Here is a 26,619-nt window from a genome sequence, read left to right on the forward strand (position 1 = left end):
GTGAGCTCCTGTCCCTGACATCACTGGGGTGCAAGCAGTTCACTCTCCCAGATGGAGACTAGTGCGTTTCTATTTTCTGTTTTTGAAAATAAATAAAAATAGGGCCCGGGGCGATAGCGTAGTGCTTAAGGACCTGCTCGTCTTAAACGCGCTGGAATCCCATAAGGCCGCCGGTTCTAATCCAGGCAGCTCCACTTCCCATCCAGCTCCCTGCTTTTGGCCTGGGAAAACAGTCGAGGTTGGCACTGAGAATTGGGGCCCTGCACTGACATGGGAGACACGGAAAGAATTTCTTCGCTAGGACAGGAGGTGAACTGAGTAGTGCTGGCTCATGGACCCCCTGATATGCGCAAAATGTGGCATTGGGAGAGGTTCTGATGGAGGAGCCTGGGCAACTGCTCTGGCAGGACACAGATCTGGCAGGTAAGCTCAAGAAGCATGGTAAGAAACAGCCCAGTAACAGGCCATGGAAATTTTCCCAGTGGCATACATTTGGCATGGGTCGGAAGCAAAGCAGGCTGAATCAGTTCACATCATCCACTGGCAAATTGGAGAATCAGAAGAGAGTGTGGGTCGAGCCAAGTTTGGTCGCTACAAAAAGCAGTTTGCAATACGGATTGCCAAGGTGAGGTGATCTGTACCACATGTGGCCTCAGGGCCCTACAGCACATGTGAAAACTAGGAGGGAGGAGGCGGAGCCAGCACTGTGAATACTGGGGGCTCCCCTGCTGGACAGTTAGTCTCACTGAAAGCGTGAGCTGGGATGGGTGCTGAGCCGACTAGCCAGGGCTACAACACCTGTGCGCCTCATGTGGACTAGATCAGGGAAAAAAGCCAGGCTGGGCTGATTGTTCCTTCTGGTGCAAGCATAAAATAGATTGGGTGAGGGTTGTTTGGGCTTAGCCACAGCATCAGCTGGCAGAAGCTGGCATTGGGGGCTAATTCTGTCAAGCTGCAGAACCATCAGGAGAGTGCATAATCTAGGAGTGGGAGTGAGCCAGTAGGGAAATAGTGGGCTCCTCCCTCTTGGGTTACCACTCCCACTGGAGGGCACAAAAACCAGGATAGGGGCAGGGTGGCTGGACAGAAGGGCTCCCAATAGCATGTGTGTGGGCTGGATAGTAGAGCTGGTTGGGTTGAACTAGGCTTCAATGCCCACTGACATGTATGAGAGCTGAATGGGATGTGGCACAGACTGGACTAGTCTGCTGCACATAATGGCAAGCATGGGAATCAGGATGGGGTACGGGCCTGGTGGGGGTTATATTGGATCGCTCCAACTAGGCTGCAGCTCCCACTAGTTTATGTAAGGGCCGAGTGTGTGCTGGGCAGAACCAGGCTGGACTGCAATACCCATTGGTTTCAGTGGAAGACAGGGCTGGAAACAGAACAGACCCAGTAATTGCAACCACCAGCTGATTGGGGTGATGGAATGTGCCGGGCCCTGTACTTGCAAGTGCACATAAGAACCTGGTCTGGGATCACCTCAGACAAGGTTTTTTTTAGGGATCCCCTCAATCGAATTGCCAGACTCAGATCCCTAACCATGAAAAGACAGAGGACAGAACAAATCAATCAACTACCCCAGCCATATGCTGGCAGTGAAAAACAGGGCAAATGGAAACTTTATGATGGACTATGTCAATCTGTGGATTCTGCAGTGATTTCTTCGTGCTTTGAATGGCGAGATTGGCAGCAATTCAGAACTGTTGAACTATCAAAACCACTTGAGCAAGATCCTCGGGCATGTCCCACATCGGGGACCTGGGATGGGTGGAAGACTGAGTGGGGCTTTCCCCTTTACCTCCCCCTTTACCCCTGATATAGGAAAAAAAAAAGTGTGGAAATGATAGTCTTACCCACTTTCCTGTAGCCCTTGAATCTTTATGCCCCAATTAACTATGTAAATATTGTCAAAAATGTAATTTTAAAAAATGGGGAAAAAAAAACCCAGACAGGTAACAGCTCCATCTCAAGTGCATGAGTCATTTGTTTGATCACTGGGCTACTCCCCAGCAGAACTCAAGCTGCACCTGTGGCATCCCTCTCATGAATCTCTTTTTCATGCTGACTGCCACCAATGGGGTCCTTGATGCCCGGGGACTAAAGGGAAGTCCCCACAGTACTGCGCTATGTCGGAGAATCTCGCCTTTGAAACACGAAAACATCTCCTAGGAGCCCACTGTGTTAGGACTCAGGAGTCTGTCATTGGTCCAAGTCACCCGTCAAGTGAAATGACAGACTTTTGCTTCTCAACACTGAATTTCACGAGGCTGAGGAACTTGAGTGACATTTGGGAATGTTCCCAATGGCAGGTGATGACTGAGAAGCTTGCGTGGGAAGCAATCATTTAAAAGAAGAAGCTTGTAGCAAAATATTTCAAGACTGGTCTTCTAGGAAAGGATCTAGATGGGTGCATAGGAAAATGACCAAGCCCTCAAATACGCAGTGTGCGTTACAGACATCAAATGTAATATAAACAGGGCCACACAGTCATCTTCTTCTGTCCAAAAAAACATACTCTCCTCAAAAATAATCAACAGATTCCTTAAAAAAATCCATTTTGCTTATTTAAAAGGCAGAATGACAGGTAAGATATTCCATCAGCTGCTTCACTCCCCAAACAACCAAAGCTGGTGCTGATGAAAGCAGGGACCAGGAGCTCCATCTGGGTCTCCCATGTGGGTGGCAGAGGAATCAATCACTTGAGCCATTTCCCCAGGAGCATTAGCAGGGAGCTGATCTGGAACTGGGGGCTGCAGGGACTCAAACAAGTACTCATATACGGATGCTGACTTTACAGGCACTGGTCCCAATCAACACTGATGTTTGATCACCTAGTCTAAGAGCCAGCCACTATTGTCGTTGAAATTTTATTTGAGTCTACAACAATAACAACAAAAGCTCTTCATAACTTTCAGATAATTTTTAAAAGTCATTTATTTACTTTAAAAATCAGAGATATAGAGCAAGGAAGGCACACAGAGAGATCTTCCCTCCACTGACTCGCTTCCCAAGTGACCACAACAGCCAGGAATGAGACAGGCCAAGCAAAGACAGGAGCCGGGGGTTTCTGGGTCTCCCACATGGGTGACAGTGATCCAAGTACTTGAGCTATATCCTTCATCACCTTCCTTGGGCCATGAGCAGGGAGCTGGATCCAGAGGGAAGCAGCTGGACACAAACTGGCACCCATGTGGGATGCTGGCATGGCAGGGTACACCTTTACCAACTACAACACAGTGCTGGCCCCTCACATGACTTATGAAAGACAGAGTCCCGAGGCCAGTGCAGGGGCGTGAGTTGGCAGATGGAAGGCCTCTCTTGTTTCTCTGTCTCAGCTCTGGTTTTGCCTTTTAAATAAATGAAATAGATCTTTTTTTTAAAATTAATTATTTCTTTATGTTTTATCAATATGTCAATTATTCCATGCAAGCATTTCTTTTTTTTTTTAGATTTATTTTATTTTTATTGGAAAGGCGGATATACAGAGAGGAGAGACAGAGAGGAAGATCTTCCGTCTGATGATTCACTCCCCAAGTGAGCGCAACAGCCGATGCTATGCCGATCCGAAGCCAGGAGCCTCTTCCACGTCTCCCACACGCGGGTGCAGGTTCCCAAAGCTTTGGGCCATCCTCGACTGCTTTCCCGGGCCACAGGCAGGGAGCTGGAAGGGAAGCGGGGCTGCCGGGATTAGAACCGGCGCCCATATGGGATCCCGGGCATTCAAGGCGAGGACCTTAACCACTGCGCCACTGCGCCGGGCCCAAATGAAATAGATCTTAAAAAATTTTTTTTCAAAGCACTTTATATTTTAGTGGCTACACAATAAAAAATGAAGGGTACAAAAATTTGCAAGTGAATACAACGGTCTCAATTCACAGCAACACATCATGTATTTGCCAGCCTGAACCACAGACTAGAGTTCCTGGTGTCGAGCTCCCACTTTCACTGGATAGAACCCCAGGAAAGGGTTCCTGCAGCTGTGCACCATGGTGGATTTACACATTGAGATCTGTCCCTCGTCTGCCATTCTCTGTACTTCACTCCATGGTCCAAACTTGGCCTCCGGACCATCCTCGCGTCCAGATTTCCTCATGTTCCCATGTTTTTTCCACAGTGACAGTTCCCATTCAGGACTGCCTGACATTCAGGTGGGTACTGAAAGGGAGCTATTCCAGGATTATAAAAATACAAGGCTTCATTTCAGAAGCATCAATTATTCAGAGGAACATTTTCTTCTAGAAGAGGAAAAAGACTGAAAGACTAGCTCTCCGCTGGAATATAAATTGCCACATTCTAGAGCAGGCAGATGCCTTCTCCTCTCTCTTTCTCCCTCTATAATAGTGTTAGGGATCACAAGAACTGATAGGAAACCAATTCAAGTACATGGCCGACAAGTGATGGCTACGGATCCACCAAATGGGGCCTATCCAGCTTCTGTTGGCAAAATGACACACAATTTACAACTCGGTGTGTCAAAGAATCAAGTCTCAGGGGTCAAGACCAAGATCACTGACTCTGTCCTCTGTGAGATGTGCTTACCTTCCTAGTGGTTCATGTTATAACTAAGCAGACTTTCTCCACGCCTGCCAAGGGCAGCGACGATCCCAGTTTCAAGGCCACCAGAACCTGAACAATGAGCATTAGGGACTATACCTGCCCAGTCCTCTATACAGGCACAGCTTGCTGGATCTCCACAACAAAGCTTGGAAACCAGCATGTCAGCTCATTTAACTAATCCTCCCCCTTCAAGGGCCAGGATCCCATGTGGGTACTGGTTTACGTCCTGGCTGCTTCACTTCCCATCCAGTTCTCTGCTTGTGGCCTGGGAAAACAGCAGAGGATGGCTCAAGTCCTTGGGACCCTATACCCATGTGGGAGACATGGAAGAAGTTCCTTGCTCCTGGCTTCTGATCAGTTCAGCTCCAACTGTTGTGGCCATCTGGGGAGTAAATAAGCAGATGGAAGATCTTTTTGTCTCTTCTCTTGATAAATTTGCCTTTCCAATACAAATAAATAAAATGTTTAAAAAGCTTTAGGGGTTGGCATGAGAGCATCACAAGTAAAACCTCTATCTGTAATGCTAGCATTCTAAATGGAAAATGGTTGGTGTCCTGGCTGCTCCACTTCTGATCCAGATTCCTGCAGGTGACTGAGAAACGCAACAGAAGATGGTCCAAGTGTTTTGGGCCATTGGCACCTACGTGGGAGACCCGGATGAAGCTTTTGGCTCCTGGGTTTGGTTCAGCCCAGTAGTGGCCATTGCAGCAATCTGAGGAGTGAAATAGTACATGGGAGGGCTCTTTCTCTCTCCCTCCTGTAACTCTGAATTTCAAATAAATAAATCTTTAAAAAGTAAGCAAAAAGAAAGCATGAGACGACTGGCACATTAACCCTTAGTCAAGATTGACCTGATTGTTACCAGATCCCACTGGGCAGCCAACTTCTTCCTCTGCACTAGAGACTTGAAGCGTTGCACATGAGCCAGAGCAAGTTGGAAGCTACAGCAGGCCCAATGCATTGCTCACAACTGCACGGGACAACGGACATCTGCGGTCTCTCTCTCTCTACTGCGTCCCAACCCCTCTTCTTCTGTTTCAGAATTATTTATTTGAAAGGTAGACTTTCAGAGAGAGAGATATCGCCCATCCACTGGCTCACTCCCCATATGGCTGCCAAACAGGCAGAGTTGAGTCAGGCCAAAGCCAGGAGCTTGGAACTCCATCTGGGTCATCCCTTGTGAATGGCAGGAGCCAAAGGACTTATCTGCTTTTCTTATCACCTGCTGCTTTCCCTGGCACATTACCAGAGAGCTGAATCAGAGGTGGAGGAGCTGGGACTGGAACTGATGTTTATGTGGGATGCCACTGTGGCAGAAGGCAGCCTAACCTGTTGCACCATGATGCCAATCCCTTCATCTCCATTTTCATTTGGGAATTCTTCTTTAAAATACTAACTAATTGGGCCTGGCACGGTAGCCTACTGTCTAAAGCTCTAGCCTTGCATGTGCTGGGATCCCATATGGTTGCTAGTTCTAATCCCGGCTGCTCTGCTTCCCATCCAGCTCCCTGCTTGTGGCCTTGGAAAGCAGTGGAGGATGGGGCATGGGAGATTCAGAAGAAGCTATTGGCTCCCAGCTTCAGATGAGCTCAGCTCTGACTGTTGCAGCCACTTGGGGAGTGAGCCAGTGGACAGAAGATCATCCTCTCTGAATCTCTTTCTCTCTGTATATCTGCCTTCCCAATAAATATAAAATAAATAAATATTTATATTAACTAATTAATTAGCAAGGCAGAGCAAGAGAGAGACCACCTGGGAATCCATGCTCTCTTTCCTTCATCACGTCCCATCCTCGCCTCCCTACAAGGGTGGGGCGTACATGGCACATCACTTTTCCATCTGTAGCAAGGGGCTCCTATGCCAGGCCAGAGTGACTGCTGCCACACAGCTGGGCTTAGAAGTACCCGAAGGAAGGTCCTGTCCTGTGTTACAGCGTGCCAGAGGCCATGCCCCAGGCCTGACACTGCAAGACAGCAGGAGGCCAACACCCCAAAGACACTTGAGCCTCATTCCAAGTCTGTCTCTGGCTCGGACCTTCACAAACTGCACTTCCAAGAGGGAGAGACGCGGAACACCTGAGGTTCCTTGAGAGACTTTCAACATTTGATGCAGATCCAAAAAACATCAGAGCTCCGTAATGTACCTGCTGATCCTCCCTTCATACAAAAGATGCCTCGTGGGCCTGGTGTGATGGCTCAGTTGGCTAATCCTTCTCCTTGGAAGCACCGGCATCCCATAAGGACATGGGTTCAAGTCCCGACTACTCTACTTCCCATCCAGCTTTCTGCCTGTGGCCTGGGAAAGCAGTGGAAGATAGCCCCAAACTTTGGAACCCTGCACCTACTTGGAAGACCCAGAACAAGCTCCAGGCTCCTGGCTTTGGATTGGTTCAGCTCTGGCTGTTGCAGACATTTGGGGAGTGAACTAGCAGATGGAAGATCTTTCTGTCTGTGCCTCCCTGTCTACAAATCTGCCCTTTCCAATTAAAAATAAATCAATCTCTTTTGAAAAATTAAAAAGATGCCTCATATCTGTGTAGGAAACAATGTGTCACCAATACACTCACACAATGGCTTCTGTTCCAGAAAGCATTCCAAGTTGATACTTGGGAATGTGTGAACAAATGTTTCAATGAAAGGCTCTCATGATCTTGTGTGGCTGACATTTTCATCTGTGTGGACAAGCCCATGCAAAAGCTCATGGAAGATGGAGTTAAAAGGTAAATTTGTTTTAGCTCCAAGTTTGTAAAGTTTATGCAGTTTTTTTAATACACATTTTCCATGAACTGTTGGAACATGCCTCCTGTCAGACAGGACCGAGCAGCATGTTGGAAAACAGAGGGGCAAAGTGTTAGCAGTGAACTTCCTCTGGCTGAAACCCCATAAAGACTAGTAGGAAAGATGCGGTAGGTGCGACTTTTACAATAATTGGTCCATTGGTTAGGCACTGTGGCACCGTGGATTAAGCTACTACTTGCTACACTGGCATCCCAAGCGAACACTGGTTTGAGATTGGATGCTCCACTTCCCATCCAACTCCCTGCTAACATGCTGGGATGGCAACAGATAATGGTCCAAGTACTTGGGCCCTTGCCACATGCACAGGAGACCCAGATGGGAGCTCCTGGCTCCTGGTTTTGGTTAGGCCCAACCCTAGCCATCTGGGGAGGGACCTAGCAGATGCAAGAGCTCTCTCTCTCTCTCTCTCTCTCTCTCTCTAACTCTGCCTTTCACATCATAAACAGGGGCTGGTACCATAGTGTAGAATTTAAAGCCACTGGCTGCCAAGGCGGCAGCCTGTGGAGTGTTGGTTTGAGACCCTGCTGTCCCACTTCTGATCCAGCTTGCTGATCATGTGCTTGGGAAAGCAGCAGAAGATGGCTCAAGTGCTTGGCTCCTGTACCCACGTGGGAGACTCAGAGCAAGTTCCTGGCTCTTGGCTCTAGAATGGCCCAACTACAGCCATGTGGCCATTTGAGGAATGAACCAATAGATGCACGACTTGCTCTCTCTCCCTCTCTCTCTGCATCCCTGCCTTCTAAATAAGTGAATAAACCTTCAAAAACATTAAAAATTTAAAAGCAAAATGTATGTATGTCCATTATTTTTACTTATTTTATCTTCATCTAGTTTTCTTCACTATTCACTGGAATGTCATCTATTGTTATTTTATTATAGCTTGCATTTCTTGATATTTTATACACAAGTGGATTATTATAAACTCATTGAAATCAAAGAAACTATGGAAAGACAAACTCCCCAGCAAAGTGCGCAAGCAGACATCATTTTTAAGTACGGGCATTGTCCACGTCATCAGAGCCCAAACCCAGCCCTGCCGCCCTCCCGCAAGGCAAGGTGAGGAACTTCGCAAAGCCTCTACGAGGTCATGAGCGCAGGCTGTCCTACCAGGGCTCACAGCTGCGTTGGGGGGACCATGCTACCCATGTGCCCCAAGGGCGGCAGGAGCTGGCGATTCAGGCTGCTCCACTGACTCTTCCAGACAAGCCTTGCCAGCAACGCCCCCAAACTACTGAGGGTGACCAGAAGCCCACCACAGAAAGCCTCCAGTCCCTCCATCTCTATTGACATCGAAATATGTGGACAGCCAGCTGGCCAGGGGTCGTCTGCTCCCTACCCGTGGATTCATCCCCCTCGGCCTTATTTGGGGACCTATCAGATTCAGGGGGCGGGAACCTGTTATCCCCTTGCCTGACTTCACACACAAGCATTCAGACAAGAAACTGATTCTCACTTCATTCTGTAAGGCTCTGAAACAGCCCAACAGCCCAACTCAGGGTCCTGGGATCTCGCCTGAGATGGATGTGTGGGACAAGTGCTGAGGGTTTACTTCACTTCATTTTCAAGTACAGAAGTTGGTTAATTTACTTATTTATTTAATTTCATGTATCTGAAAGACAGCAATGGAGACACCAAGAGAGGAATCTTCCATCTGCTGGCTCACTCCCCCAAATGCCCATAGTACCTGAGGGTACTACACTTGCGCTCGAGTACACATGCGCACTTGTGTCTCTCCAAGAGACTGTGTGGCCAGGCCAGCCCTGCCCCCTTCCCCTGAGGTCGCAGCTTCTGCTCCTGTGTGCTCCTCACCCTTACTCCACAGCCAACAAGGAGGACAGGCCACAGCCCCTTCCCCAGGGAACGCACCCTGAACCTAAGACCCAGCAATGGGGTCGGCAGATACCGACACTTTCCATGAACTTGATGGAGATTTCCCCTACCGCAATAGCCACAGCAGGCTCCTCAGCTCTGCTGCCCGTGAGAGTTTATCTCAACCTGTGCCACAGCCTGTGACCTTCTGATGGCACCCATGTTCGGAACAGAAAGTACATTTCCAGATGCAAAGGCAAAGCTCACCAGCCCTGACCCCGCACGCAGTCAGAATGCAGCTAGGAAAAAGTCGTAAGACAGATGGTGAAGGGCCCCAGTGTCCTCGGCTCGCACAGTCTGACATGAGGGACAAACCCTGGAGAGGCAGCACCCCAGACAGAAGTTTGTGAATATTAAAATCGCCACGGTGATGATGGAGGGATTCGGATGGTGAGGACACTGAAGAAGTTGCACAGGTGTGTGTGCCGCAAGTCTGTGTGTGTGTGCCACAAGCCTGTGTGTGTCTTTATGCATGTCCATGTGATTGTGTATCCCTGTATGTGTGTATGGGTGTATAAGTCTACCTGTGTGTCCATGCATGTGTTCATGGTATCTGTGTGACTGTGTGTCCCTGCGTATGTGTGTGTCCTGTGTTGGTGCATGCATGCCTGCACATCTGTGTTATGTGTGTGTCCTGTCTCTGCACCCATGTGTATGTGTGTTTGTGCACGCATGTCTCTATACCAGTATGAACATGTGTGTATGTGTGCATCTCTTTGTGTACATGTGTTTGGCACGCATGTCTATGTGTAGGTTTATAGTTGTGTGTGTGTAGGTCCAAGTAATTGTGCATGTATGCATGTCTGTAGATGTATGTGTGCACATGTGTATCTGTGTATCACACACAGCAGAGAACACAACTGAAACCAGAGCAACAGAATAATCACTAAAAGGATTTACACGAGCTTGTGGCTGGGGCAGACATCTGGCCTGGTGAAGACGGCAGTGAAGCCAACCATGTCCTATATGTGGTGCCCGGGTTTGAGTCCCCACTCCAGCTCCAGACTCCAGCTTCCTGGATTGTGTTCCTGGCTCCAGGCTTCTGCCTGGCTGCTGGCAGTTGCAGCCACCTGGGGACTAGACCACGCAATGGAAGCTCTTGCTTGCTCTCTCTCAAATTTTGAAAGGAAGGAAGGAAGGAAGGAAAAAAGGAAAGAAGGAAGGAAGGAAGAAAAGCCTACAAAATGAAATGACTCAGTGCTTGGCACTTCTCTGCTATTTGTGTTCAAAACTGGCTGCTCAATCAACCGCTTTGCATGTGGGCGTGGGCAGACACTATCTGTAAATACACAGTGTGTCTTTTAGATTTTGTGGACCACTTACAAATCCCCTGCTACACACAGCACTGCCATTGCAGACCACTCCTAAATGAACAGCTGTGGCCGTGTCCCAACAAAACTATTTACACCAACGCGTGGCCAGCCTGATTTCACACCCCACCCCCAGGGCTGTAGCTTGCTGAGCCCTGATCCAGCCCACTGTTTCTCAGACTCTACTCTCTGACACATGGATTCCTCTGACACTTGGATTTTCTCTCAAAGACAGGGAATGAACGTCCCCTTTCAGAGCGGAGAACTTGCTCGGTTTAATGATGCTGAGCAGGTGTCTGGACTTTTGGGCTTCCTGCAGACTGAACTCTCCTGTACTAAGCACCAAAGCAGCTGGCAGAACACGCCTTCCCTAATTGGCTTGGCAGGAGTGGAGATACAGCCAATTAGTAACAGGGCCAGGGCCCCCCAGTGCTCCCTGGGATGGTTTAGGAAGACAGTGTCGTAATCTAACCCCCACCTGGTAGACAGGCATGGAAGAGCGCCAGAGAGGCGTCAGCCGCTCGCCCAAAGGCACGCAGCCAGATGGTGTCAGAAGTAGGATTCAGATTCAGGCAGCTGCCTTGCCTGCAGCACTCCAAGACCAGGGTTTTTAGAGGCTCGTTGAACAAACCCGAACAAAGCTATCCCAAGAGGGCTCTGTCCTGGGTGGCGTTCCAGGGAGCTCTTGGGAGTTAGCCAGCTGTACGCATGAGATGACCCTTAAACCTCAGACAACTTGACACTGTGCTAATATCTTTATACACATCAAGAGGGAGGGGAAAATGGGGCCTCCCTGAGAGCCCACTTCCTCATGCCTCACCCTGTGGGAGGAAGGAGAGAAAAGCAGAAAACAGGGAGAAGCAGGTAACCCTTTCTCTCAACTTGCTGAGTGTTTTAAAGCACAGGTCAAGGTTCATTGAAAGCATATAGTTTAGGGGATTGGTTTTGTGGTACAGGGAGCCAAGCTACTGCTTGAAACGCTGGGATCCCCTATGGAAGAGCAGCTTTGAGTCCCGACTATACTGCTTCCCATCCAGCTCCCTGCTAATGCAGTTGGGAAGACAGCAGCAAATGGCCCAGGCACCTGGCTCCGGCCACCGAAGGAGAGACCTGGCTGTTATTCCTGGCTCCTACCTTTAGCCTGGCCCAGCCCTGGCTGTTGCAGATATTTGGGGAGTAAATCCTCCTCAAAAAAAATGGTGTGCATATGATGGCTGACATTGTGGCACAGCAGGTAAAGCTGCCATCTGCAGTGCCAATGTCCAATGTGGGCACTGGTTTGAGTTCTGGCTGCTCTACTTCCAATCCAGCTCCCTGCTCATATGTTTGGAAAAAGCAAGTATAATACGGCCCAAGTGTCTGGCCCCTGCACTCTCATGGGAGCTCCTGGCTTCAGCCTGGCCCAGCCCTGACCGTTGGGGTCATTTAGGGAGTGAACCAGTGGATTAAAAAAAAAAAAAAATCTCTGTAACTGCCTTTCATATAAACAAATAAAAAAAAACTTAAAATTTAAATGTATGTGCGTGTGAGGATTGCTTTGTCCTGCACCACAGAAATGTCACCTCTGTGACAGAATTTCCAGCCAACCAAGGACACAGCAGGCTGCTCTGGAGGGCACTAACCAACAACCTTGGGAAATCAAAGAGCAGTGGCTACTGACCTGCATTCTGGGCCCTGCCCTTGTCACAAGCTAACCTACATTACAGCCCACACATTGGCCCTGAGGTCAACCTGCTGGTCTGGCACAGTGAGTGGTTGGCACAGCCATCAGATCGTTCTTGATCATACCAGGCTGCCTCTGCTACCCGCCTTAAACTCCTGATTGCTGTGGGATTAGACAGAAGAAGCAGCCACAGGGCAAGGACAGTGAGAAACCATCTAGGGTTTGCTCTTGCAGGCCCTACATTCACAGGCAAGTTGTCCTTGGCCTGCACCACCCAGTGCAAGAACTAAAAGCCAGAACCGGAGCTGTGACATAGTGGGTGAAACTGGTGTTGGCATCCCAGGAGGGCACCAGTTCAGTCCCAGCTGTTCCACTTCTGATTTAGCTTCCTGCTCATGTGGTTTGGGAAAGCAACTGAGAATGGCTAAAGTGCTTGGGTTACTGCACCCACATGGGAGACCCAGAAGAAGCTCTTGTATCCTGGCTTTGGATTGGCTAGCTCCAGCCATTGCAGCCATTTGGGGAGTGAACCAGTGAATGGAAGATCTCTCTCAATCTCTCCCTCTACGTAATTCTACCTTTCAAATAATAATAATAATAATAATAGATCTTTAGAGAACCAATGGCCACACCCATAGCTCCCTTAAGAGTGGTGAGTGTGGACTTGGCACTATAGCCTAGTGGCTGAAGTCCTCACCTTGAACGCCCGGGATCCCATATGAGCACCGGCTCTAATCCCAGTGGCCTCACTTTCCATCCAGCTCCCTGCTAGTGGCCTGGGAAAATAGTCAAGGATATGTGGGAGAGGAGGCTCCTGGCTCCCGGCTCCTGGCTTCTGATTGGTGCAGCTCTGGCTGTTGCGGCCACTTGGCGAGTGAATCAATGGAAGAAGATCTTCCTCCCTATCTCTCCTCCTCTCTGTATATCTGACTTTGCGATTAAAAAAATAAATAAATCTTAAAAAAAAAAAAAAAGAGCGGTGAGTGTGACCAAGGAACTGAAGACTCACATTGAATGAATTGCAACTGATTTACGTCAACTTGAGAAACTGAGCACTTCAGGGCGGAGCGCCACTGCACCTGCGTGCACTCCAGTTCACGTCAAATGGCCCCTGGATGGAGATGCCACTGTCGCAGAGCAAGGTGCGACACGCACCTATGTGGTCTATGTGGTATCAACGATTCAGCAGCAATGGCGTTTTTGCACTTGGGTAAACACTGCTGTGTGTTCACGTGGGTATGTGCCAAGGGCATCATCCATGTATGTCATAACTGATCAGGGAATCGAAGCGGGTGCTTTGGCTAAAGCACAATGAAATTATTGCTCCCATTCACAAACACAGTCAAGTTTTCAAATGCAGAATGAAGTCTTAGTACTGACAACAGGGCCGAGTGGAGGTACAGAAGCTAACGCTGCCATCAGAACAGGGAAGGAAAGAAGAGCTGGAAGAGGAAGCTGGATTAAACAACATTGTGTTCAATGGCAAGTGTAATTGCCCATGGCAGGACAAAATGGGAGGGCGGTCTGTTGCATAAGAGAAAACAAAACAGACACTCTTTAATGGACCATTCAGGCTAAGATGCTGTGAATCTGAGCCTGCTGCTTCTCCATGGGCAAAACCAAGAGCAGCAAAATGACTCAAGATGAGAGTGCAATAGCTGGAGTTTTTAGTGACTTTTTAAACAATGGAGCGTGTAACTCTGACTAGCTCTACGACGTCTTGGATTCTTACACAGAAAGACAATCACTTTCAGATGGAGAGATGCTTTTAAAAAAATCGTTATGTCATTGTGAAAGCTTCTTGGAAAATAATGAGGAAAAGGTAAAACAGAATATTATATGACAAGTTCCAGATTTTAAATTAAGCAACCAAACATTTGCATATAGAGTATAAGACATTTCTGGCATCATCAAAGATTCCATATTTTAAAAAATCAGGGCCCGGCGCCGTGGCGCAAGTGGTTAAGGTCCTCGCCTTGCACGCCCGGGATCCCATATGGGCGCCGGTTCTAATCCCGACAGCCCCGCTTCCCTTCCAGCTCCCTGCCTGTGGCCTGGGAAAGCAGTCGAGGACGGCCCAAAGCTTTGGGAACCTGCACCCACGTGGGAGACCCAGAAGAGGCTCCTGGCTTCGGATCGGCATAGTATCGGCCGTTGAGCTCACTTGGGGAGTGAATCATCGGACGGAAGATCTTCCTCTCTGTCTCTCCTCTCTGTATATCCGCCTTTCCAGTAGAAAAATAATAAAAATAAATGTTTTTTAAAAAATCATACATAGTTTTATTTTGCTTTAGAAAAGTTATCCAGGGGGGCCAGCAGCGTGGCCTAGCGGCTAAAGTCCTTGTCTTGAACATGCCGGGATCCCATATGGGCGCCAGTTCTAATCCCGGTAGCTCCACTGCCCGTCCAGCTCCCTGCTTGTGGCCTGGGAAAGCAGTTGAGGACGATCCAAAGCTTTGGGTCCCTGCATCCATGAGGGGGACCTGGAAGAGGTTCCTGGTTCCTGGCTTCGGATTGGCACAGCACCGGCCATTGTGCTCACTTGGGGAGTGAATCATCGGATGGAAGCTCTTCCTCTCTGTCTCTCCTCCTCTCTGTATACCTGATTTTGTAATAACATAAATAAATCTTGAAAAAAGAGAAAAGAAAAGTTATCCAGGGACTGGTACTGGGAAGGCTAAGCTTCTGCCTGCAGTACAGGCATCCCATGTGAGCACAGGCTCAAGTCGGGCTGCTCCCTGCTAGCTACCTGGGAAAGCAATGGAGGATGACTCAAGCGCTTGGGCCCTGCATTCTCCTGAGAGACTGGGAGGAAGCCCCTGGCTCCCAGCTTCCGATCTGCCCAGCTCTGGCCACTCTGGCCCTTTGAGGAGTGAACCAGCAGATGCAAGACTTCTCTCTGTCTCACTCTTCCTCTCTGGAACTCTGCCTTCAATGAAATAAGCAGTTGTGAAGGTTGTTAATACCACGTAGTATACACAAACCCTGTGAATGCCTTGAGTTACCACTGGCTTCAGAACTGCCAACAACTGCAGAAAGCTGTGAATGCCATGTTACCAATGCTTTCTGGGGTGATTAACAGAAGATTTTTCCAAAGATTCCCTGTGTGGTTGACTCACTCCAAGGTGCTGTTTCATTGACACAGAGAAAATGCTTGCAAAATAATAAGGACAAAAACACAGTAGCGATTTGCTTTCTCAAAGATACCCCACTCCATGTGAACAAGCTACACTGGAGGCTCCAAGCTCAGGAAAAGCTTATGTGTGACCTAGGAGGATAAGCAGAACTTGATGCTTTGCATCAGAGAAGTAAAAAAATAATTGTTTTATAATCTTTCCTAACAAGAATCAATATGTAGACAATCTCAGGCAAAGCAAACACACTGATATAAACTGCTTTTAACATCTACTAGAAATATTTAGAAAACATTTTGTTGCTCTGGCAAACCTTGATTTGTTTATCAAATTTGACAATCCTTTGAATTTGATGTCAGTTGACTTGGAGCTTGCATAAGAATTAGTGAATTTTTGTAACTTGATTATATGTAGCTTTGACATCAATCAAGAAAATTCATCTAAAAAAGATCAACTTTGGGGCCCGGCGCGGTGGTGCAACTGGTTAAAGGTCCTCACCTTGCACGCCCGGGATCCCATATGGGCGCTGGTTCTATCCCGGCAGCCCCGCTTCCCTTCCAGCTCCCTGCCTGTGGCCTGGGAAAGCAGTCAAGGACGGCCCAAAGCTTTGGGACCCTGCACCCGCGTGGGAGACCCGGAAGAGGCTCCTGGCTTCGGATTGGCATAGTATCGGCCCGTTGCGCTCACTTGGGGAGTGAATCATCGGACGGAAGATCCTCCTCTCTGTCTCTCCTCTCTGTATATCCGCCTTTCCAATGAAAAAATAATAAAAATAAATCTTTTTTTTAAAAAAAAAATCAACTTTTTTTTTTCAAAGATTAAAGTAAAATGGTCTTTTATTCAATGACTGGAAAACAAGTGTGCCTGGAACTTAGTTACAAACCTCTACTTTTTCAACATAAATTTTACAAACTAAATACAGGCTGAACAGCTCAGATGAAAAATAAATGTTTGAGTTTAAATCTGCTATAACTGTAACATGCATACCAAATTTAAAGATGTACCTTCAGACGTACAACCAAAAAAGAGATAAAGAAAGCACTATTTTTATATTGATTACACGTAAACGCAACATTTTGGATAGATTAGGTTGAAGTAAATATATTAGCAGAATGAACTTCATCCGGTTTTAACTTTGGTGATGTGACCACAGAGGGAATTTAAAATTATGTAAGTGGCTCATATTCTATATCTATTAAATAGTGACTGATACTGGCTACTCAAAGTAGTCTCTTTTTAAAAGAGCTGATACAGCTGAAAATTTCTTAGAAACATAGATGCTAGACAAAATCTTTCTGAACAGAACCTGAATGTTAACAAAAATTCCACAGATAGCCAAGAAGAAGCCAGAGGAAACACATCTACCCTTCGGCCTGAGATGATGCCCAATAAGAGCCATCCAAAACAGATGGCTTTCCGGGGCAGACACACAGTGCTGTGGACGAGCTGAGCCACTGAGGAACCCAGCTCCTCTCCATGAGACATTCCAGACAAACAGCACAGGAGCACAGGGAGACCTCAGCAGTCACCCAGTTAAAGAGCTGAGATGCTGGGAAGACCCGGGCAACCAGGGCTGAAAGAACTCTCAAACTTCAAACACCCGGAACATGTGTGTCAGCAAGCCTGAAGTGAAAGAGATCCGAAAGGATTCGATATAATAGTACCTGGTGCTTACGCAGGGCTAAAAAGGGTGCTCGAAAAACCAGAGAAGTATGCACCATGGCAGCACTGGGCACTCTGAAAGACGTTGCCTCCAGACTTGAGAGAGAGTCCTGAGAAGGTCAGTGTTTCAGTTGCACCCCACGAGCCCCAAAAGGCAGTGGAAAGCCTCCATGTTCTCCCTGCATTATTTTAATAATAATAATTTTAAAAACCCAAGGGCATTTCCCAGTGCTCAAGAAGGATACTGTTGCAATACCTGGCATCTTATCAGAAATTACTAGGTACACGGAGACGTGGAGCAAGGCATCCAATGAGGAGAGGTGAAGTGAAAATGCTCAAGAATTAAGACATGCTAGGATCAACAGGCAAAAACGGACATTTAAATGGATATGCAAGACATCAAATAAAGCTGTGAGTGTGTAGAAATGCAAGTCAACTTTCTAGAGGTGAAATCTACCAAGGGTCACGTGGAAACCATACTGGATAGCATTCTGTAGACACTGTAGAAGAAAAAAAAAAAAAACAACTGGTGAATCTGAAGACACAGCGATAGCAACATGTGAAAGGAGAAAAAGAGAACGTTTAAAACTCAGCAGAGCTGGGGCCGATGTTAGGATGTAATGATTTAAGTCACACACAGACAGCAGCATCCCAAATGGGTACCAGTTGGAGTCCTGGCTGCTCTCTCCTTCTGAGCCAGCTCCCTGATGCTGGGCCTGGGAAAGCAGTGAAAGATGGCCCAACTCCTTGGGCTCCTGCACCCACACTGGACATGCTAATGGAGTTTCTGGCTCTTGACTTCAGACCAACCAGGATGGATTATCCCTTTTTCTCTTTAACTCTGCTTTTCAACTAAGTAAATAAAATCCTTAGAAAGAGATACGAGCATTTTAACGACAAAGTCAAACACCTGTTCTAGAAAAACTACTCCAAGCGGTCTAAGTGGTATCACCCCAGTTCGTACACCCTCCAGCTGGCCTCTGCAGGTAGTTACACTATATGTGAGCTGGCAGAGCCATTAAGATAACAAAGCAAAATGGTTAGCTAATTAGCCAATAAAGGATAGCAAATAGAATCATTAAAATAGCTCAATAATTGAAAAGAATGCAGGGAATAAAAACCCAAGGAAAATAATATAAATAGGACCGAGACAACCTAAGATGGTGATAAAAAAAAAAAAATTACTTGCAACAACACTTCAATTAAATGTTAGTGGCTGGGTTTTTTTTTTTCTTTACAAACTGAGGCAGGTTAAGATCCAATTTCATCTTCCTTTCAAGAAATGAGCGTTAATAGAAAGACCTACATGGGCCCGGCGCGGTGGCGCGGTGGCGCGGTGGCGCAGTGGCGCAGTGGCGCAGTGGTTAAGGTCCTTGCCTTGCATGCCCGGGATCCCATATGGGCGCTGGTTCTAATCCTGGCAGCCCCGCTTCCCTTCCAGCTCCCTGCCTGTGGCCCGGAAAAGCAGCAGAGGACAGCCCAAAGCTTTGAGGACCCTGCACCCGCGTGGGAGACCCAGAAGAGGCTCCTGGCTTCAGATCGGCATAGTATCGGCTGTTGCGCTCACTTGGGGAGTGAATCATCAGAAGGAAGATCTTCCTCTCTGTCTCTCCTCTCTGTATATCCGCCTTTCCAATAAAATAATAATAATAAATCTTTAAAAAAAAAAGAAAGACCTACATAAGTTCAAAATAGAAGGATGGAAAAAAATACCATGTTAGCACCAAACGCAAGATAGAGCAGTGTAGATACTAGACCAATGAATGTCGCTTACAATGAATGTCGCTTACACCAGAAGAACATGGCCACCATGCGCATTCACTTACTTCAATCACTAACCCTCACAATAATCATGCAGATGGTATGTGCCAGTGAACCCACGTAGGGTGAGGATATGTTTAGCATACCTAACTCTCCAAACGCCACAGCTTAGCCTTGCCTCCCTTACAACATGCTCAGAGCACTCACATGGCTAGCCGGCAGCTGGGCAAAGTCATCTTACAGTCCGTTTAATCCCTAAGTTGTTTAATGGCTCAGGCACACGCAGAGGGCCATCTTGTGGACATGGATGTCCCAACACTACACACTGCACCGTGCTGATGGTTTGCTCTCGTTACTACAGGCAGCTGATGCCCACCCACTGCCCAGCGCATCACCAGAGTTGACTCAAAGAGCAAGATTCTTCCAGAGTGCAGCGTGTCCTGACTGTGCCCCACCTGGGCACCATGGCAAAGTCAAAAGTTGTCAGTGGGACCGTCGTAAGTCAGGGAAGGTTTGTAAACAAAGCAAAACCAGACAGATTTATGAAGAAACAGAGAAGCACACGCCCTTAGTCTACCATTTGTCAGTGGATGCGTTGATAGCGGAAGCATCAGGGATTGGGACAAGATGCTCTGGACTGTAGTGTGTATATTAACATGGGAGAAGCCCCACCTCCCACCACCAATTCTAACTAGATACTCCACAGGCAGGTAGACCTCTGCCAAATTCTTGTTCTCTTACGGATATCAGTGTGTGTGTGTGTGTGTGGTTTTGTATAACTTTTTTTTTTCTTGGTATGGCTTTCAGGTTTTGAAGCCCATCTTCAAAACCACATCAGAGACTAGAGACAGCAGCATTAGGAGATGCTGGCCCGCAAGGTGCAGCCGTGCCATTGCAGCAGTTCCCACACAGACACCAAAGGCTCCATGCACTCTCGGGGGGGACTTTGCGGAGCACGATCATGAAAGCAGGCAGAGACCACGCCGAGCACACAGTGTAACCCACACTCGGCGCATCCTCTGGGGCAGCTCGGGATGCAGGCCACCAGCAGAACTGCTTGGATAAGCCCAGGAAAGACAAGCAAAGCACGCCGGCACCTCCACTCCCGACCCGGCATACCCTGCGGGTCTGCTAACCATTCAGATCTTCTTCCTTCAATTCTAGCTGCAGAAAGAGCTTTATTGGGGTAGTGACTTAGAGCTGTCTAATCTAACAGAGTAACACCAAGAACCGGATGGCTTGAGAGCAAACTAATAAGGGGTGATCAGTATGATAGCAGAAGTCTCCAAGTCTGTTTTAAATACCTTTTTTAAAAAGAGTTGTCTAATTGTATTTGAAAGGCAAAGCTACAGAGACATAAAAGGAGAGAGAAAAGATGGAAGGTATGTCTTTCTTTTCTCTGCCTCCTCCTGCTCCCTGTCAAACAAGTAAGTCAACCCTTGAAAAAAAGGAAAAACAAGAGTGGTGGTGATCATTTTGCACATTTTATAAGCTAGAACTCTCTCCGTATCAACAACAACAAACTGGCTTTTGGATGATCAACATGTTTTTTAAAAAGTAGGACAAAACAAAACAAAACAAAACAGCAGCAACAAAAACAAAGAGAGAGCAGGCCTTTGGCTTACCATCTTTTTTCTCTATTCTCTCATACTGTGACATCTATTTTTCTTTAAGATTGATTTATCTTTATTGGAAAGGTTTACAGAGAGCAGGAGAGACAGAAAGATCTTCCATCTCCTGTTCACTCCCCAAGTGACCCAAAGGCTGGAACTAAGGCGATCTGAAGCCAGAAGCTTCTTCCAGGTCTCCCAGGCGGGTGCAGGGTCCCAAGGCTTTGGGCAGTCCTCAACTGCTTTTCCAGGCCACAAGGAGGGAGCTGGGTGGGAAGTGGAGCAGCCGGGATTAGAACGAGCAGCATGGGATGGCAGTACAGCCAGAGGGGAGGCAGGGGCTTTGTGAGGACGGAGCACCAAAGCCAGTGAGTTTCCCCAGAGCTGAACACAATGGCGAAATGCATCTGCAAAACAAGAAAACCTGCAGTGGAAGAGCCATGGTTGCACAATGTCAAGCCATCCAGGGGCATCTGCCAGCAGACTCCGAGCTTGGAGGACAGAAAATGCCTGAAGCGAAGAGGCCATGGCCGCGGCCCTTCATTGCTCGGAGCCAACCTCTAACTGAAGAGGTACCCGAGGAGGAACACCCCATAGGGCTGGGAGCAGGCAAAGCACGGGAGTGTTAACATCAGCATTGCCCCCAGCTTCTCAACCCAGACCCAACACTGGTGCTCCAAGTGGAAGGAAGAGGTTTCCTGCCAGCTCTTTTTTTTTTCCCCCTCCAAATAAGCCAAGTTACTAAAGATGGAACCAATTTGTTCCTGGAAAAAAATAAAGTATTTCCACTGCCCGTTGTAACTCACTTGTGTTTGTCTCCAGTGTTGTGAAAACCGAGCATGGAAAGGGAAAAAAAATGCGATGTGATGAAAGCTTTCATTTTTTTTCCTAAAAAAATGATGAGGAAATTAAAAAAAAAAAAAAGTTGGGTTTATATAAATAAGCAACCAAAACTTCTTAACCATGTAATTTTCTGGCCAAGTATATAATATGTATTTCCTTTTCCTGGAAATGCAATGTCAAAAGTATATGATGATGACCATTCTTTGCAATTCAACTGGAAAATTCCTGAGTCTCTCTCTCTCTCTCTCTCTCTCTCTCTCTATATATATATATATATATACATATATTTTTTTTTAACAGAGAGAAAGGAGGAGAGACAGAGAGATCTTCCATCCACTGGTTCACTCCCCAGCCAGATGACAGCAATGGCCAGAGCTGAGTCAGCCTGAGTCAGGCCAAACCAGGAGCCAAGAACTTCCTGTGGATGCAGGGCCCAGGCACCTGGGTCATCCTCTGTTGCTTCCCCAGGCACAGGTGCAGCGAGCCTTATTGGAAGTGGAGCAGCCAGGATTCACACCTCCTGCATCGTAAGTGGGGACTTAACCCTCTGCCACAATGCCTGCTGCTCTTTTTTAAAATTTATTTGTAAGGCTACTGTCACTGCAGACATCTGGGTAGTGAACCGACAGGTGGAACATCTGGCTGTGTGTCTCCCCCTCTGCTACTCTGCTACTCAAATAAATAAATAAATCTTTAGGAAAAAGAAAGAGTACAGGTTTTTCCCCAACCTGTCAGGCCAGTATGTTTAACAAGCACAACTGTGCCTGTTTGTTTTCTGCAAGGTAAAGAGCTAGACCAGGAGTGCTCCATTTACTGATCTGTTACCAACTGCCAAAGGCTCACAACAGGTAGGGCTGGGTCAAGTCCAAAGCCAGGATCTAGGGCCTCCATCTGGTGATAGAGACTCAGCTGCTGTGGGCACATCAACAGGAAACAGGCAGGATGAGCGCCTGGCCTCTGACCCGGCACTCTGATAAGGGATACAGCGCCCCAAGCGGCCACTTCACCATTACAGCAAACTCCCAGAAACACAGCTTTGCAGGCCTTAAGAGGCAGTCCTAAGGTTTCTGGGAACTTTGCCCCAGACAAGCAAGACAGATAGCCTAGGGGCATGCCCCAGGGCACAGCATCATATGCTAGGGGATGCAGCTTCTGCAAGAATGGTCCCTTTGAGAGCTGGACCCTAAGGAGGAAGCGACTTTCCCAATAATTGGACCTGAAGTAGAACCACTTTCATGAGCTAAGTATGATTGGAACATCAAAGCCCAAACCAGGGAACATGGAAACAGGAGTCAGGGAGCTGGGTCACAGCACCTCTTGCTCCGTCTTCTTGCTCCAGCAGGCTCTGGGAGGCAGCAGGTAATGGCTCAAGGTGTTGGATCCCAGCCACCACACAGGAGGTCCGGAAGGGGTTCCGGGCTTCTGGCTTCAGCCTGGCCCAGCCTCAATCATCGTGGGCATTCGGGAAGTGAGTCAGCACCTGAGAGCTCTCACCTGCTCTTTCTGTGTCTCATTCAAATTAATAAATAAAATTGTTTTGTAAAAAGTAAATGCTTCCCAGGCACACACAGGAAGCTGACATCTCCCCTTCATCCCCAATGGCTTTCCTGACATCACTCCTTTCATCCCCAGTGGCTTTCCTGGCTAATTCTGCCTCGTGACTGCTCATGCTTGCATAGAGGGAGAAGCGAGCAGGAGAAGTGAACCCAAGAATATGCCAATGTATCCTCCCATTCGCTGCAAAAGGTTGATGATTCTGCATCTGAGTCTAAGGGCTGGTGACATCACCACAGGTGACAGCAGCATCCTCACCCCAGAGTTCCTTTTCAAGTCCCGGCTGATCCATTTCTGATACAACTCCCTGGTAACGTGCCTGGGAAAAGCAATGGCTGAGACGGCCCAAACTTGTCTTGGAGACGTGGGAGACCCACATGGGAGACCTGGAGAGAGTGTGGATTAGCCTAGCTCTGGTCATTGCCCTCATGTGGGGATTGAACCTGTAGATGCAGGAACTCTCTCTTTCTGTCTCTCCCTCCTTCTCTGATACTCTGACTTTCAAATAAATGAAGAAATCTTAAAAACAAAACTTCAGAGTTTAATTTGCTTGGATGCAAAACATGTTGAAATCCACACATGCCGAAAGCTCACTGAAAATGGGTATCGTGAAAAATTTACATGCTGATTACAAAAGATAAACTTTGAGCCCCGGAAGTGGGGGATCCGGTGGGGCTCAGATCGCCTAGCCCAGGTCTCTTGGCCCACCTGTACGGTGGGTGCTGGGTTTGTAATCCATGGGGGTGGGGAGATCCAGTGGGGTTCAGGTCACCTTGCCCAGAAGTCTCTTGGCCTACCTACAAAGTATGTGCCAGGTTCATGAGCCCTGGAAGTGGGGGATCTGGTAGGGCTCAGACCGCCTGGCCTGGGTCTTTGGGCTCACCTGCAAGAACACATCCTCCTCAGGCGAAATAGTAGACACAGACCCTGATGCAAATGGATAATATACCAACTCATGTGGTACCGTAGCAGAACAAGAAGAACAGGAGAACAACTACCCCAGCTAAACAATGACAGCAAAAAATCTGGGTTAATGGAAGCTTAAGGTTAACTGTGTCAGCCAATGGACACTGGGAGGGCCACATCATCCTTGGATCAGTGAAATCTACAGCATTTCAGAACTATCCAAACCACTTGGGCAGAACTCTTGGAATATGCACACATCAGGTGGCGGTTTCCCATCCCTGGGTACTGGGACATTTGGAAAGTCAGGTGTGGCTTCCCCTTCTATTCCTCTCCTTCCTCCAGAGACAAGAAAAAATAACAAATTTGGATGCAATGAATTCACCTGCTTTTCCCTAAACCTGGATCCTTCCCACCCTGATCAACCATGTATTCGCTATAAAGCAAATGTAATAAAGTAATTATAATACAAAACAATTATTAAAAATTTTATCTTTTAAATCCAGTTTTCCAACCAAATTGTTGAACCTCACACTTCATCTACTGAGCCTTTCACATCTAAGTTGTGTTAAGAGATGCAGCAGGGGTTGTTGGCATTGCAGCACGGTGAGTGAAGCAGACACCTGCAGCGTGAGCATCCCATATCAGTACCAGATCAAGTCCTAGCCACTCCATTCTGATCCAGCTCCCTGCTAATGCACCTGGGAAAGCAGCGGAGGATGGCGCAAACGCCTGGACCCCTTCCTGCACCTAGATTGCAGCTCTTGGCTCCCGTCTTTGTTCTGGAACAGCCTGGGCTATTGTAGCATTTGGGGGGTAAATCAGTGGATGGAAGATCTCCTTCTCTGTCACTCTGCCTTTCAAATAAACAAATACTTGAGAGAGGGAGAGAGCGAGAGAGCAAGCTGAAGGACACCAAGCCCCCACGACACATCCACCCCAGCATCCTTACATGTCTGCTGACATCACATCTCACAACTGTAGCTCTGCAGGCAGGACACCTGCTGTTCCGTGTTCTCAACCCCAGCAGAACATGCAGGCGCCTGTGCACGTGTGCACACACAAATATACACAGGTGCAACCATGCAAGTACACATGCCTATGCACAGACATAGACATACACACAGACATGTGTGCAGAGACACAACCATACATACACACACCAACACACCGAGACACACACTTACACACACGTCTATACACAAACACACATATACACATACATAACACTTCTACAGGCACACAGAGATATGCAGATACACACATGTACACACAGGCACATACACACAAACATACGTACTCATACACATTACATGCATACACACACAGACACATCATGTGGTCCACAGACATTAGTCCAACAAACAATCCACCCATTGGACAGTGCACATCTGGACAGCACCACATTTGAGGACATGCATTTCTTGTTTTCTATAGAATTCCAAGTTTAAAACCTTTGTCCAGATGCCACTGGAGATGAGTAACTGGGGAAGGAGGATACCAAGCCAATGACCACATCAAGACTGGATGCAGCAACGCCAATTAGAGGACAAGGCTGGAGTGCAGCCACTGTGGTCTGGGTGTGCCTCAGGCTACGCACACAGCAGCTCCAGCCCAGGGCTGCAAACACCGCCCCACAGCCAGGGGAACCCACAAACCTGCGCTCCTGCCCTGCTGGCGGACAGAACTCCTAAGGGCCTCAGAGAGCACTGCTTGCTCCTGACAGAACTTGAAAACAAATACATTCAGCAGTGGACACCAAAAAACACAATTGTAGAAAAAAAGGCAGTTTCAGGCAGCATGTGAGTGCCAGGTGGCAGGACCCCTTGAGTGCCTGGCAAATGCCACAGAGCCACCCCAGCCGGGCTACACAACAGGCAGCCCTGCCCCAAGCTCCCACAATTCCAGCTCAGAAGGAAACCATGGTTGGTTCTATCAGATGCAGCCTGTCCAAGGTCTCTTTATGACCCACCTGCAATGCCACCTCCCAGGCCCAGGCCACCATAGCTGGAATACACCACTGTCTGATGACTTCCTGACCCCAAAGCCCCATCTCACCACTCCTTGCTGACAACCATGTGAGTCAGCCCAGCCACGCAGCCCAGACCAGACCCCCTTCTAAGTATCTCCAAAAACACACGGGGGGGCAGGAGTCATTATTTCAGAAACAACCTTTACTTCTGTTCTGGTGGGCTGTCAACCTCCAGTTGCACAGGGAAAGGTCACCTAGAGCAAGCCTATGCCTCACTCATTTGCTGTCCCAGGATGGAAAAGTCAAAGTCAAGTTCAAGCCATTATCTCCCACTCCCCAAAGTCCAGGCCTGTCAGTGCCCTCACCTGGCCACCTGACTGTTTCCCACCCTGGGGTTTCCGAGTGTGAATTCCAAGAAACCATTCCCTCTAATAATAATAATAATAATAATAATAATAATAATAATAATAATAATAAACGCTGGTGGGGTATTTAATAGACTCAGTTCTGCCAAATGAAGGTACAAAGGCAAGAAGAGTCGGGGGCAGCTGGGGGAGGAGGGGTGGGAAAGAATGTCAATGGCTGGGAAGGGAAAAGAAATGGGAGCTGCCAAAAAAAAGGGGGGGCTGGGGGGGAGAGGAAGGCAGAAAAAGATCAGGACAGCCTAGGTAAGAGGACCCACACAGAGCCAGGAACCCTGAGACATGCCTGGAGGACGCCGCAGGACAGGGCTACCTGTGCAGGGACCAGAGCAGGCATCAGATAGGATGGAGAACAGGGGAACTTTACCCAGAGTCCAGCATAGGCTGGACGGGGAGGGAGCAACGAAACACCGATGACAGATGGCGACAAGGGCGCCCGAGGCAAGCGGGCATCCCCAAGACACCTGAAACCCTGGGCGGGCAGGAGGTGGCCAGCAGGTGACTGGGTGGCTGACAGGCTGGGAGCAGGAGAAGCAAGTGGCTGGGAGGGAAGAA

Source organism: Ochotona curzoniae, unplaced genomic scaffold (assembly GCF_017591425.1).
Source record: "Ochotona curzoniae isolate NIBS_2020 unplaced genomic scaffold, NIBS_Ocur_1.0 contig_78, whole genome shotgun sequence".
Lineage (NCBI taxonomy): Eukaryota > Metazoa > Chordata > Mammalia > Lagomorpha > Ochotonidae > Ochotona > Ochotona curzoniae.